General features: G+C 49.0%; 1 long non-coding RNA gene across 1 annotated transcript; it reads left to right on the top strand.

Annotated features, from left to right (window-relative positions):
- Nucleotides 1-631: 631 nt before the first annotated feature.
- LOC144329638 (uncharacterized) lies at nt 632-14,221 on the top strand. The gene is made up of 5 exons (XR_013395249.1): nt 632-868; nt 1,035-1,472; nt 10,107-10,397; nt 11,715-11,899; nt 13,199-14,221. It is a non-coding gene; the product is annotated as an uncharacterized LOC144329638 (long non-coding RNA).
- The last annotated feature ends 208 nt before the right edge of the window (nt 14,222-14,429 follow it).

The raw sequence follows: 14,429 nt of genomic DNA, 5'->3' as shown, positions 1-14,429 counted from the left end.
GACAGTAGTGAGCACTGTGTGTTTGGGAATTAGGAGGTGACTGAGGCCCCATGGCGAGTGTGCAAGTATGCGTTTGGTCTCAGTGTGTTGGGCAGCAGGGGAACCATGGGATCCAACACACTTTTTTAATTTTATTTTTTGAGTTGGAGTCTCACCCGGTGGTCCAGGCTGGAGTGCTGTGGTACAATCTCAGCTCACTGCAACCTCTGCCTCGCAGGTTCAAACGATTCTCATGCCTCAGCCTCCAAGTAGCTGGGATCACAGGCACCTGCTACCACGCTGGGCTGATTTTTGTATTTTTAGTAGAGATGGGGTTTCACCATGTTGGCCAGGCTGGTCTTGAACGCCTGACCTCAGGTGATCCACCCGCCTCAGCCTCCCAAAGTGCTGGGATTACAGGCATGAGCCACCGCACCCACCCCCAACACACATTTTGCAAGAGCAAACGCATGGAGGAATGTTCTGTTTGAGTGCGCTTGTAGCTGTTGGGCTCTGGGCAAAGCGTACGAGCCCTGAGATCCACAAGGAGAGGAGGAGTTCCTGGAAATGGTGGAGGGGAGGGTGCCACCGTGAGCTGCCTCCCTTCGGCATCCTCAAGTGGCGTCCTGACCCCTTCAAGTCAAAGGCAGACATGTTCAGGGAACACCTGGTAGGAGCTGCTGCCTGAAGAGGTGCATGGGGTGGTCTCAAAAGGTGAAAAGACACAGAGAGGCCCTGCCCACACGGCCATCTCCTGAAGGCAGCGGAGGCTGGCTCACAGCAGCTCAGACAAAGAGCTGTAAGTCTGAAAAGCCAAAGGCGCTCTGTGCAGCGGGAGCTGGAGGGGAGCAGTGTCATTAACATCCCTGCCATTTGTCATCATCAAAAGGTATTTATTAAGCACCTAATTGAGCCTGATACTGTGCTTGTGTTTTATTTTCAGAGCTTGTAAGGACTAAACAATGTGCAAACAAGCAAAACAAATATCCATATAAGGCGGGTTACTTGTTTCATTAATTTTCCTTTTCTCTCTTCTCTTCTTTCTCTTCTCCCAGTTTCGAACTCCTCAAACCTGGCTAATTACAAATGACGTGTATGCAGAAAAGGTTATCATGGAGCTGCAGTTCACCGTCCAGTGATGACCACCTCACAGCCCCAACCCACACCCTCCACCAACACTCACTTGTATATACACAGTGCACACATACCCCACACCACAAAATTACCCTCACACACATGCACAATAAACGCACAGCCCAGACCACACATTCCTATACACCACATGCATGCAACACACATACCAGACACACACATACACCCAACACACTAGACACACTACACATACCACACAACCCACAACACACCACACACACACCATCTGCAGGCTGTCTGGAGGCTGCTGCTGCTATCCAGGGAGACATTGTGAAAAGACCAAGCTTTTAGGGACCATGCAGGCTCAGCAATGGACAAAAGGAAAGCGCTGAGACAAGCAGGTGAGCTGAGGGCCACTCACCAGAACAGAGTCCCAGCAGGGCTGCCTCACACTGAGGAGACCTTCCCCAGCCCACAGTCCCACAGCCCCACAGAAGGCACCTCATGGCTCCCGCCTTCTCTTCCATGTCACTTCACTCTCAAAGAGGAGAAGGGCTGCCTGCTTGGTCTGATTTTTACGTTAAAGCTGGGGGGCAGCAGGGGGTACGGCAAGGGTAAAGAGTGAGCGGGTGAGGGTGCAGGGTGCGGGCGCCGCCCTCTGGCCCCTCTCCGAGGCTGGAGTGCGGAGGGCTCAGTCCCGGGCCCTCTGTCTCCCTGTCATTACCCTCTCACCTCCAAAACATGGGACAAGTGTCACTGCTCCCTTCTTACCATGACTGTGGGGTAAACCCTTCCAGCTGAAGTCTGGGTTTGGGAAAGCAGGCAAAGTACTCTTCGATCTGCTTGACTTGAGTTTCCCTGGCCCGCCCTTGTTGAGGAGAAAGGAGTCCTCTCTGCATCCCGCCTGGCTCCGGAAGGTCTGCATTGTGATTCGGGGGCAAGTTTGACTGTTCATTTAAGTGTTCCATTGCCTTATTTTGTCCTCCTTGCTTGGTGACTGGTTGCCCTGGGCAGAACCTAGGTAGTTGGTTTTCTCAGCTTGTGCTCTCCCTCATTCCCTCGCCTCCTCACCCCCTCACCCTCTCACCTCCCCGCCCTCTCACCTCCTCACTTCCTCACCCCCCCACCTCCTCACCTGCCCACCTCCTCACCCCGTCACTCCCTCAAATCCTCACCCTCTCACCTCCTTACCCCCTCATCCCCAACCTCCTCACTCCCTCACCTCCTCACTTCCTCACCCTCTCTCCTCTTCACCCCTCACCTCCTCACCCTCTCACCTCCTCACACCCTCACCTCCTCACCTCCTCACCCTCTCACCTCTTCACCCTCTCACCTCTTCACCCCCTCACCCCCTCACCCTCTCACCTCCTCACACCCCCACCTCCTCACCCCCTCACCTCCTCACCCTCTCACCTCCTCATCCCCCCCACCTCCTCACCTTCTCACCTCTTCACCTCCTCACCCCCTCACCTCCTCACCCTCTCACCTCCTCACACCCCCACCTCCTTACCCCCTCACCCCCTCACCCTCTCACCTCCCCGCCCTCTCACCTCCTTACTTCCTCACCCCCTCATCCCCAACCTCCTCACTCCCTCACCTCCTCACCTCCTCACCCTCTCACCTCTTCACCCTCTCACCCCTCACCTCCTCACCCTCTCACCTCCTCATACCCTCACCTCCTCATACCCTCACCTCCTCACCCCCTCACCTCCTCATCCCCCCACCTCCTCACCTCCTCACCTTCTCACCTCTTCACCCCCTCACCCCCTCACCTCCTCACCCTCTCACCTCCTCACACCCCCACCTCCTCACCTCCTCACCCTCTCACCTCTTTACCCCCTCATCCCCTCACCTCCTCACCCTCTCACTCCTCACACCCCCACCTCCTCACCCCCTCACCTCCTCCCCCTCTCACCTCCTCATCCCCCCACCTCCTCACCTCCACTGGAGAGTATGAAGAGTATTGGGGCAGGTGAGGGAGTGCTTGGGGAATGCATGAGCACCTGGGGGAGATGCAGGACTGACTGGGGCCACTGCAGGGAACATGGTGACCTCGGGACACTCAGGGGCCTGGGCAGAGTTCTAGTCAGTGGCAGGGAGGGACAGAAGAGGAGGCTGGAAGCCACAGCCTCATGTCCAGGAAGGAGGAGGACTTCCTCTTCCCCTCCCTTCTCCTCCTTCCCACACTTTCTCCTACTCCTCCAACTCCATCTCTCTTTTCTCTTGCCTTTCCTTCTTCTCCTTCCCCTCCGCTCCTTCCTCCTCCTGTCAATCAAAAATGATACACCAGGGCCCATTTTTAGGGCAGCCCTCCAGGGGTTCCTACACTCTATGAAGGAAGGCAGGCAACAGGCGAGTAAGTCCATGGGTACCATGGGCACTGGCAGATGCTACAGGGACAGAAAACAGGTCAGTGAGACAGTGGGTGTGGAGTCACTTTAGTCAGGGAGTGCCACTCGTAGGGGGACATTTAGGTGGAGGTCTGGGCGAGGAGGAACAAGCCACCATGTAAAAATCTAGGGGGAGGAACAGCCAGTAGCAGGCTGGAGGGTGGGAAGGAGCTGAGGGCCAGAGGGAGGGAGTGAGGGAGGGCTGAGGGGAGCAGGAGGCAAGACTAGGATGGAGAGCGAAGAGGGCTGGCAGGCCCCGTGAAGGAGGGCAGGGCATATTCAATCCTGATGAAAACTGGAAGGAGAGATGTGATTATGCTGCGTGAAATATGGACTATCAGCAGGCAAGGGTCGAGGTTGACAGACCAGGAGTGGTGATGGTGGCTTGTACTGGGATGTAGCAGCGCTGATGATCATGAGAAGTGGTCAGACTTGGGATAGGCTTTAGAGGTACAGACTATAGGACTAACAATGAATTCAGTATGGGTGTGAGGGAAGACAAAAAGGAAAGAGAACTTGAAAATAAGTTTTTCATGTGAGCCACTAAATGGTGTTATCTACTGAGATCAGGACATCTCGTGTGGAGAGTGAGTTTGGTGGGAGGAGGGGTTGGGTGGAGGACCAGCTATTAGATTTTGGCCATCTTGGGTATGAGAGAAGGCATCTTGAGAAGGCTGTCCATCCTCTAGCCTGCTCTTGACTGTTCCTTCCCTGAGATTTTTACATTAGGACAGCTAGCCATGCTGATGTGGATGGAGTTCAGGAGGATGCCAGGCTATAAACTGGAGAGTCATTAGCACAGAGTTTAAAGCCATGACCCATGAGCTCACTTGGGAGGAGACTGTGGATAAAGAAAAGAAGCAGGCCGAGGACAGAGCTCCAGGGTTTCTCAAGATATAGAGGCCTGGGGGTGGCAGGTAGGGGGTCAAAAAGAAAGCTCAGAATGGGTGGCAGTGAGGTAGAAGTTGAGAGTGGTTCTGTGGAAGGTGTAATTGTCAACTCTTGGTGTGCAACAAACAACCTCCAAACCTCTGTGATGTATGAGGATGAGTGTTTACTTCACTTACCAGTCTAGTTTAGTTGGGCCTTGGCTCATCCATGCTGGCTCCGTTCTGCCACGCATGTCTCTCATTCTTCTCCCGGGACCAGTAGATTCTTCTCATGGTGATGGCAGAGGTGCGAGACAGCAGAGACTTTTCAAGTCTTGAGTCACATCATGCTGGCTAGCCCTCCATTGAGCAGAGCAAGACATACTGCAGAAACTAAAGTTAAGGGGAGTGGAAAACAGACGCCCGCCCCTCTTTGGGGAGAGGAGCTGCAAAGTCACTTGGTGAAAGGAGTGCCTGCAGGGAGGGGTGAAGAACAGCAGCTGTCAGGGCATGTACCAAGGAAGACAGGGAGGAAATTGTTTCCAGAAGGAAGGCTTGGCCAGTCATGTCAAATGCCTCTGAGAGGTCAGGTAAGATGAGGACAGGAACGTGGGCCAGATGGCCACCATTGGAGACCTTGACAGGGCAGTTAGTTCCAGCAGAGTGCTGGGGATGAAAGGTTCGCTGAAGTCAGCTGAGGAGAGACAGGAATTGAGAAAGTAGAAACAATGTCTACAGACAACACTTCCAAGGTTTGCTGTGAGAGCCTGAGGGGCACAAGGTGTAGCTGGAGGGGGATGTAGGTTCCAGTAAGGGTCCCCCAACTCCTCTTTCTCCCCTCCTCCTCCTCCTCCTTCTCCTCTTCTCTTCCTTTTCCTCTTTTCCCTTCCCCCCATCTTCCTCCTTCTCCTCCTTTTCTGCCTCCTTCTTATTCTCTTCTACCTCTTCCTCTTCCCTCTCCTCCTTCTCTTCTTCCTTTGCTGCCTCCTCTTCCTTTTTCTCCTTTACCCTTGCTGCTTCCTTGATCCCAGGAGTCAGCACTAAATCAATACTAATAATACTAAGTCAATATTTAACTATAGTTCAGTATTATAGATTAAACGAATTTCTGAAGTCCTGGCTACTAAATATTAGCATTGTTCTTACGGGAAGTTGTATCCTGAGTAACCAATAGCCAACTTAAAAAAATAACTTTTAATTTGGGATTGTAGTGTGTGTGTAAACATCCATTAATAGCACACACACCCCAGAAGTCCTTGTTTATGCCTTAGTCCTGGAAGTCACTCTCAGGTGTGTCTGATGAGAGAGAGGGAGGAGGCTCTCTGTGATGCTGATTCATTTGTGGGTAAGGGGCCTGAAGAAGGGGGATGAGGGTAATGAAGAGAAGAACTGTGGAGGCAGAGAGGGGTGGTAACTGCTGTGGACATTGTGCTTTGGACCCAGGACCCAAGAACTTCTGCCAGCTGTGGGGAAGGGAATGTGGGGAGAGGGAGAGCCTCTGAGGCCCACGGCATAAAGCAGGCTCCCGGGGCCCCAGGGTGACAAAGTGCTGGAACACATTTGGAAGCCAGGATGCTGATAGCAGGGCTAGTGTTGGAGAGAACAGATAGGCCAACCATGCTAGTGCACAACCATGGGGGCTCCTGGGCGTAATGGGACAGAGAGGACCTGGTTGAGTAAATGGGAGCAGGCGCCAATGACATTTGAGTTGGAACTGATGCTACACCAGGGCTCATTTTTAGGTACCATATAGGGCCAACCTGTATTTGTTGGCTGGCTTATACACACGGCCAATGATGCACACCCTTTAGCTTGTCCCCTGCACTCATTTCAGTCATCCTTACTAGGCATTGTGTGCTAGAGTGTATAAAACAATGGGCTTAAAGAAGTTTGGTGCTGCTTGTTCTTTTTGTGCAAGTCACTTAAGCTTGCTTGGCCTCAACTTCCCCATCTGTGATATGAATGTAATTAAATTTAACTATTCTCTAGAATTGTTTGGGAGCTCTTTGTAAACTATGATACACGCGCATATGTAATACATATCTATGTACCTCTGCATCTCTGTAAAGCACAGCTGTACCTGTGTGAATTCATACTTATCTCAATTAGGATAGATTGTCTCAACTTCAAACATTCTGTCCCATCATATACAGGATGTCCCAGAGCACGTTCTGGCTCCAGGCTACCTTCCTTTTATTTCTCCAACAATTCTACTGAAATACCCTAGACTCAAGGGGATACCATTCCCGATCTCGAATGTCCTCCAGCCTCACATCCACCGAATGCAATCCCACCCATCCTTTAAGACCCCCACTCCATGCCACCTTCTCCATGTAGGTTTCGTGGATCCCCTGTGTGATCCTTCCTTCATCCTCTAAACCTGCATGACTCTTTGTACCTTCCTGTGGGATGGTCACATTCAGCTTTGGGTTATAGGTACTTTGTAAGTGACTCAGATTTGCATTTATCAAGTAAATGAATGAAGTGTGAATTACTCGTTTCTTTAATAAACACAGAGGGAACAAAGATTGTGTCCCATTGTGGGAGACACGGTTCTGCCCCCAAGGGGTCTACAGTCTGCTGAGGAGTCTAATGAGTCATGAGCCTTTCATGGTGGAGGCCACATGCAAAGGGTGCCAGGCTCATCAGATGCTGCAGTTATGTGACCCCAGGCTTCTGCTGGGAGGCAGGGGTCATTTAGAATCTGTGTGAAACAAACTCACAGATGCCAGTTGGGCATGGATCATTTAAATCAGCAAAAGGCGTGTGGGGAGGTTGTTTGGGTGCAGGGACTACTTTAAGAGTCAGTCTTCCCTCCTCGGTTACTCCCACATTCAGGCCAATTTTCCCACTTTCCTTATATAGTTACAATTTTATCTCTATAAATTCCCCAAACTAGAACCTCATAGTGCATTAGGGCTTTGCCTTCAATGCATTACCACCTTAATTCATCATGCTGCTCTAAATGATGGCTGCTCAGAGCCCAATAAATCACTCTGCACTTCCGAGCTCACAGCATAATGAATATGGAGCTTTGGAAAGAGATGGGGTTGATTCTTTGTCTCCCTTCCCTGGCAGTCTCTTCCTTAGGAAAACCCATTTTAACTAAACTTGGGGGAAAGGTGGGGCAACGGTGGGATGAAGTGTGGGGGCACAAGACTAGGAAGCGGCGGAATTAGAGCCTAGGTTCCCTCCCTCCCTGCTTCCCTTCCTTCTTTCCCTCTTTTTTTCTTCCTTCCTTTTTATTTTAACAAGTATTTATTGAACGCATACTTCAGTGCAATAAAAGCATGCCTGAAATTCCAGAAACCAGATACCTGGGTTTGCTTATCCTTGCCTTAAATATATGCACCCTCCAAGAATCTTTAGTCAATGTTGTCTCTGCTGGAGGGGTAGCCCCTATTAACCATGAACGCCTCATCACAGTGTAAACTGGTGGATCAGATAAACCCTGGCACACACTGAGATCCTAAGGGACTGCAGCATGCAGTGGGAGGGTCCAGGGAGTGACTCTGGGGAGGATGGGCTCAGGAATGCCAGCATGGTAGGGGGCTCTGATCAGTAAGAGATGAAGGTTTTGGCTCCTGATAGACCCCAAAAGGAGATCTGCAAACATACATTGCATTTATGACATACACTGCATAATGACGAAATTATGCTCATGAAAGTTTGGGCAAGTCACTTTACATCAATACACTTTTCCATATTTGTAAAATGAGGTTGTTCTCAATGATTTTTGCTTAGGAATTTATCCTAAGAGAATAACTAAAGGCTGTACACAATGATTCACCTACAGGGACGCACAATGGCATTGCTTGTAATAGCAAAACATTGAAAATAATCAGTGTCCAACAACATTGCAAAACTAGCAAATTACATGCTGGTACTTCACATAATGGTGCATCCACACAATCGATTAAAATGCAGTCTTTCAGCTTAGGTAGCACTGTCTGTATCTATTCGGGTCGGCCTACCTATCTGAGAGAGGAAGAGGGAGACATGGAGATGTCATGCGTGATAAAATAAGTTTAAAAAGTAGTTTTCAAAAACTGATATGTATAGTGTACTTCTATCTGGTTTACAAATATAGCTATATCTATATGAATGTCTAGAAGCAGGAAGAACCTGAAGGAGTACGAGAGAACATTTGGAAGGACAAACACTGAATGGTCATAGTGTTATCTCTCCATGATGAGGTTCAGGATGACTTTGCTTTTCTAATTATCTGCATTTTCTAATTTTTCTACAGTAAGCATGGGCTACCTGTGTAATAAAACATTAAAATTAATAAACCTGTAGACCAAGGTTCATAGCATTATTTACAAACAGCAAAAGATGGAAATAATCTAAACGTCCATCCACAGATGACTGGATAAACAAACTGTGGTATATATACAGCCTTGAAAAGGATGGGTATTCTGACACATGCTACCACACAGATGAACTTGAAGACATTTTTCTAAGTGAAATAAACCAGTCACACAAGGACAAAGATTATATGATTCCACTTATATGAGATGCCTAGAATAGGCAAATTCTTAGAAAGTAGAATAGTGGTTATCAGGGGCTGGGGTATCAGGAGTGGGTAACATGGAATTTGTATTTAATTCTTCATTTATTACACAGCAGTTAGTATTTAATGGGTACAGAGTTTCTGTTAGGGATGAAAAAACATTTCTGGGTGGGATTGTGGCGATGGATGGTCAACAATGTGAATGTACTTAATACCACTGAATTGTACACTTACAAATGGTTAAAAAGGGTAAATTTGGCCGGGTGTGATGGCTCGTGCCTGCAATCCCAGCACTTTCGCAGGTGGAGGCGGGTGGATCGTTTGAGCCCAGGAGTTCAAGATGAGCCTGGGCAACATAGGGAGACCTTGTCTCTACAAATAATAGTAATAATAATAAAAATTAGGGCCGGGTGCGGTGGCTCAAGCCTGTAATCCCAGCACTCTGGAAGGCTGAGACAGGCGGATCACGAGGTCAGGAGATCGAGACCATCCTGGCTAACACGGTGAAACCCTGTCTCTACTAAAAAATACAAAAAACTAGCCGGGCGAGGTGGCAGGCGCCTGTAGTCCCAGCTACTCGGGAGGCTGAGGCAGGAGAATGGTGTAAACCCGGGAGGCGGAGCTTGCAGTGAGCTGAGATCCGGCCACTGCACTCCAGCCCGGGCGACAGAGTGAGACTCCGTCTCAAAAAAAAAAAAAAAAAAATTAGCTGGGCATGGTGGTAGGCACTTGTAATCCCAGCTACTAGGGAGGCTGAGGTGGGAGGATCTCTTGAGCCCAGGAGGTCGAGGATTCAGCAAGCCGTGATCGCACCATTGCACTCCAGCCTGGATGACAGAATGAGAGACTGTCTCCAAAAAAGAGGGTAAATTTTATGTTGTAACATGAGAAAAATAGATAGATAATGGATAGATGGATCAATCAATGGATAGATAGATAAAATCAAATGAAGAGGTGCTTCCCAATGGCCCTTCTGGGTATGACACTGTGCCACTCTCTATCTCTACAAGTCTCAGCCAGGAGGAGAGGAGGAGAGGATGAAAAGAAACAACTCAATTCTCTGGAGTCCAGGGGTGGAGAGAGGGCTCCCATGAGTCCACTTGTGTTATTAGAGAGTCAGGGCCTTGGCTCTCCCCATGACGCCGTGGCTCTGGCTGCCTAGTAAAGAGACCTGGAAGCTGGGGCACAAGTGGGGAGCGTTGTTTTCACAAGGCTAATTAACCAAATGTGTTTTCCTCTCTTGTGTCTGTGTTTTCACATTAGGTTTTGCTGCAAAGAGGATATTAGAGCTAATTAGACTCACAGCTTTGGACGGATCTCTGAATAACCAATAAGTTATCTCTTATGGAAACGTACTAGCCAGCACAGCCATCCTCTGCCTTAATTGCATGTCTCTGCAGCCCATAAGGTACTAAGGCTCCCACGTTAGAAGATTTGCAGTCGACTGGAGACAGAATTCTAGGACACCTTTCCATCTGCTGCAGGAAAGCTTTCCATGACTCAGTGGAGGCTGGACTCTCACTGCTCTTCATCACGAGCTCTTGCCTCAGGCAGGTCAGATTCTCTACCAACCTAGATTCTCTACCAACCTCATCCGTGCTGGGGCCCCCTGCCTGATCTCACTGTGGGAGACCCTTCATGGGGAGACTTACCCAGCTCACTGGAAAGGTGTCTTCCTTCCTCAGCACTGAGCTGCCCCAATAACTCCCAAGGATAGGCTGCTGTAGCCAAGTTTCTAAGGGGCTCTGCACCCCACCCTCACCCAGCCACAGCAGACTGGCCTTAGGGTGGACACCAGCCCAGGAGAAACCATTCCAGAGGTGAGACTGAGCCAATCCAATTCTCTCTTGGGGGAATCTGGAATAGAGACATGGAGAAAATGGTTCTGTTAGCTTCACAGTGCTTTTGTTTCACTCTTAAGCAAAGGTTTAGTAAGGTTAAATAATTGCAGCTGACCCAGGAAAGAAAGGAACTGAGACAGCTTGAGACACAGAGCAGTAGGATCTCCTGGGCTGCCATTAACATTCTAAACTAGTCATTGTGTCTTCCCTTTCTGAGTTCAAGTTTGCAGGAGAAACAGGCTGGCTCAGCTTGGGTCAGGTGCCTACCCTCGGGACAATCAGTTCCAACCAGGGGCAAGATCACATGGGCACAAATAGTTCCTGGGGGATTCCCTTGAGTTTTAGGGGTCTTCCTAGAGAAGGGGGCATTTTGAGGGCCAGGTAGCCACCTTGAGAGGTATCTAGGGGGGTTACCGAGATGAAGACAGAGCAGAAGAAGGCGGTGTGCAGAGGCAGAGGGGAGAGAGCCAGATGCAGGAGATGCGGTGGAGGCTGGGAGGACAAGGAAGGGGATGTCCTCACATTGAAAGTTTAAGGGTGGGCTTCAACTCACATCTTGGAGTCCTGTCCTCTGTGGCCACCATCTGAGAGGCTCTTCCCTTGATAAAATCATTCTGCACATGTTCCATTTATTACTCCCCTCATGAGAAGATGTAGCTGCCTGTGAATCTGACAGCACTTGTGAAGCTGGGGTGGAAGGAAGGATTTGCTCTTATCTGATCATGACCATTTTCACCTGGCTGTGCAGGCAAGGGCTACTTTGCTAAAACTTAATTCTAAAGGTGACTGCATCTGTTTCCACCTCCCACTGCTGCTTGGCTTCTGCCGGCTCCTACCAACTGAATATTAAAAACTAAGAGACAAGTGAGCATCGGCACGCCCTGCTTGGAAGGGCCCACTCTTCCCATTCAAGTTGGGGTATCAGGATTTTGAGAGCTCAGAATATGATGAAGTGCACAGCTGCCACCTCTGTGGGATGAAAGAACTGAGTTGTTCATGTACTTACTGGCATTTCTTACCGTCTCACCAGTTTCTGGCTTGGAGGACATTTTGCTCAAATTCTCTGCAAACTACCTGCAACTGTGGCTCCTTGGAAAGCATGGTGCCCTGAAAGAATCAGGATGAAAGGGAGCACCACAGGGCAGTGGGTGCCAGGTGTGTGAAGACTGAGCATGGGCCACCCCTCAGGAGGGACAGTCAAGCAGAGGAGAGAAGGTGAGAGTGTTCAACTCACGAGCTGATGAGTGACACCTGTGCATCAGAGGTGTTACTGTTATGGTGGGTGGATATGGGGAAACTTCTAGGAAAGGGTAGTTACTTTCAGGTTGTATTTTTGAAGGCAAGGATAGCTGTGGGTTGGTGGGCAGCATAAAGGTAACATGCAGGTAAGACATGCCGAATATTGGGTATGAAAGACAGTTGGCTGTAGGGGACCTGTGCAGAGTGGGTCAGGAGAGGTCAGGACTGGTCTTTATGAATCTGCCAGAAGGAAATGGCTTAGATCAGAGATTCAGAGCTCGGGCTGGAGAAAGTGAAATCCACATGGTGCCACTGACCATCAGCAGAGAAGAAAGATAGGCAGCTGGCCAAGCTCAGCCGTGGATCAGGCCCTGCTTGTGTCAGAGCCAACAGCCCTCCAAGCCCCTGTTGATTGTGAATTGACTTTAGGGTGTCAGCAAGAGGCCCAGGCCTGAGTGGGTGGAGGAAATGAAGCCAAGACCCAAGCAAGGTTTTGGAGGGTCTATGAAAATACCAGCGTCAGGAGGAACTGGCTTCTAAGGCAGCGTCATGTCCCTCCTTTAGGACTTGCTTTTCTCTGTCCACTCGGTAGCAGTGACAGATTGCTAGCAGACATTTTTGCACAAAATGACCCTGCCCACTGGCCCTATTGATTGTCTCAGAGTGGACACCATCTCTGACCTGGGCTGGGGGAATTCCTTCCATGAGCATTTGGGATTAAGGCTAAAGGATTCCAGCTTCTGTTTGGGTTGGATCCTTGAACAGAGTGAATGTAAATACTGGGAAGAAACGAGCAAGGTTTCCTCCATGTGGCTGCATTGCAAAGAAAGCAACTTTGCAGAAACAGAGAGATGAATTGGGCAGGTAAACAGATAAAATGAGGCAGGGTGGGAGGAGAGAAACAGAAGTGCATTTCCTTCTTGTTATGGCCTCTTCCTTAGGCCTACGACCCCTGTGACCTTGAGTCCCAGGAGACCCCTCTATAATATCCTACATTCTTAACAGTTGGGATATTGTTCCTTAGGGGACAAAATTATATCTTGGGGGTCAGAAAAAGCCAATGTTTTGTGGCCCTCCAAAGGATATGGTCCCTAAACAGATATGTAGTACATCTGTGGTATTGAAACTTTACGGGAGGCTGGGACCTTGACAGTCAGACAAAAATGTCTGAAGTAGTTCCTAGGGGAGTGATGATGGAAAATAAGTTTTGGAAACACAGCTCTAAATCTTTGGAATGACTTCCCCTCCCCACTTCTTTTTCTCTGTAACTTCCAGTCTACTCACACGGAGACAGACATACTTGGCTGGTGGCTATGTTGAAGGGCTCGGGAGGAAGAGGGGCTGCCAGGAATGGCTTGGCTGAGGGACTCTGAGACAGCAGAGACCCCTAAGGGTGACCAGCACTGGACAAACAAGGTGGGAGCCAATGGCCAGGACCAGACAGGGGCTCTGGGTGGATCCTCTCGAGGATACTGGGGATGGGGAGGGAGTAAAGCCACTGGGCTTAGCCAAGGCCTTCATTGGAAGCAGTTGCAAGAGCATTTCCAACAGGAGAGGAACATTAGCTCTGATAGTCCTCATTGTTCCCAAGGTCGTGGAATCCATTCTTAGCTCTATGTGGCTGTGTTTTATGATTGTGTCTGTATTTTCACTCCTGTATATTAACCTCCTGAGAACTGAGGTTAGAGTTGGACAGTGTTGAGTACAAAAGTCCCCAAGGCATAAAGTAGGAGACACAACCCAGTCCAGGGCAGACAGGGGCCCACCAGTATCCCAGACTTGCTTTATGCAGGTGTTAGCACCAGGGCCTGTTTATTTCTTTTCTAAAACAACTTTCTTGGGATATAATTCACTTACAACATAATTCACCCATTTGAAGTGTACAAGTCAATGGCTTTTTGTATATTCACAGATGTGTGCAGCCATCACCAGTCTATTTTATATCATTTTCACCACCAGAAAGAGAAATGTGGTATTCGTTGGCTATCAACAACCCTTCCCCACCCCATTCCTTCATTCCTTCTCCAGCCCTGGGTAGTTACTAATCTACGTTCTGTCTCTATAGATTTCCAAATTCTGGACTTTCATATACGTGGAATCATACAATATGTGGTCTTTTGTAAGTGGTTTGTGTCACTGAGCATAATGTTTTCAAGGTTCATCTAAGCTGTAGCATATGAAGTATTTTATTCTTAAGGATATAGCAAATTCTTTTTCATCCATTTGTCCATTGATGGTCATTTGGGTTGTTGCTATCATTTGGTTCTCAACAATGCTGCCATAAACCTTTGTGTACAAGTCTTTGTGTAGACATATGTTTTCATTTCTCTCGGGTACATGCCTAGGAGGGCCAGGTCATATGACAACTCCATGTTTAGTCATTGGAGAAACTGCCAGAATCTTTCCCAAAGCAGTTGCACCTTTGTACGTTTCACCAGAAGAGCATGAAAGTTCTGATTTCTCCACATCCCTGACAACATAGGTTATTACCTGACTTTTTGATTCT

Source organism: Macaca mulatta, chromosome 1, assembly GCF_049350105.2.
Source record: "Macaca mulatta isolate MMU2019108-1 chromosome 1, T2T-MMU8v2.0, whole genome shotgun sequence".
Taxonomy (NCBI): domain Eukaryota; kingdom Metazoa; phylum Chordata; class Mammalia; order Primates; family Cercopithecidae; genus Macaca; species Macaca mulatta.
Note: the sequence above shows the minus strand (reverse complement) of the source record. Positions and strands in the feature narration are given on the sequence as shown.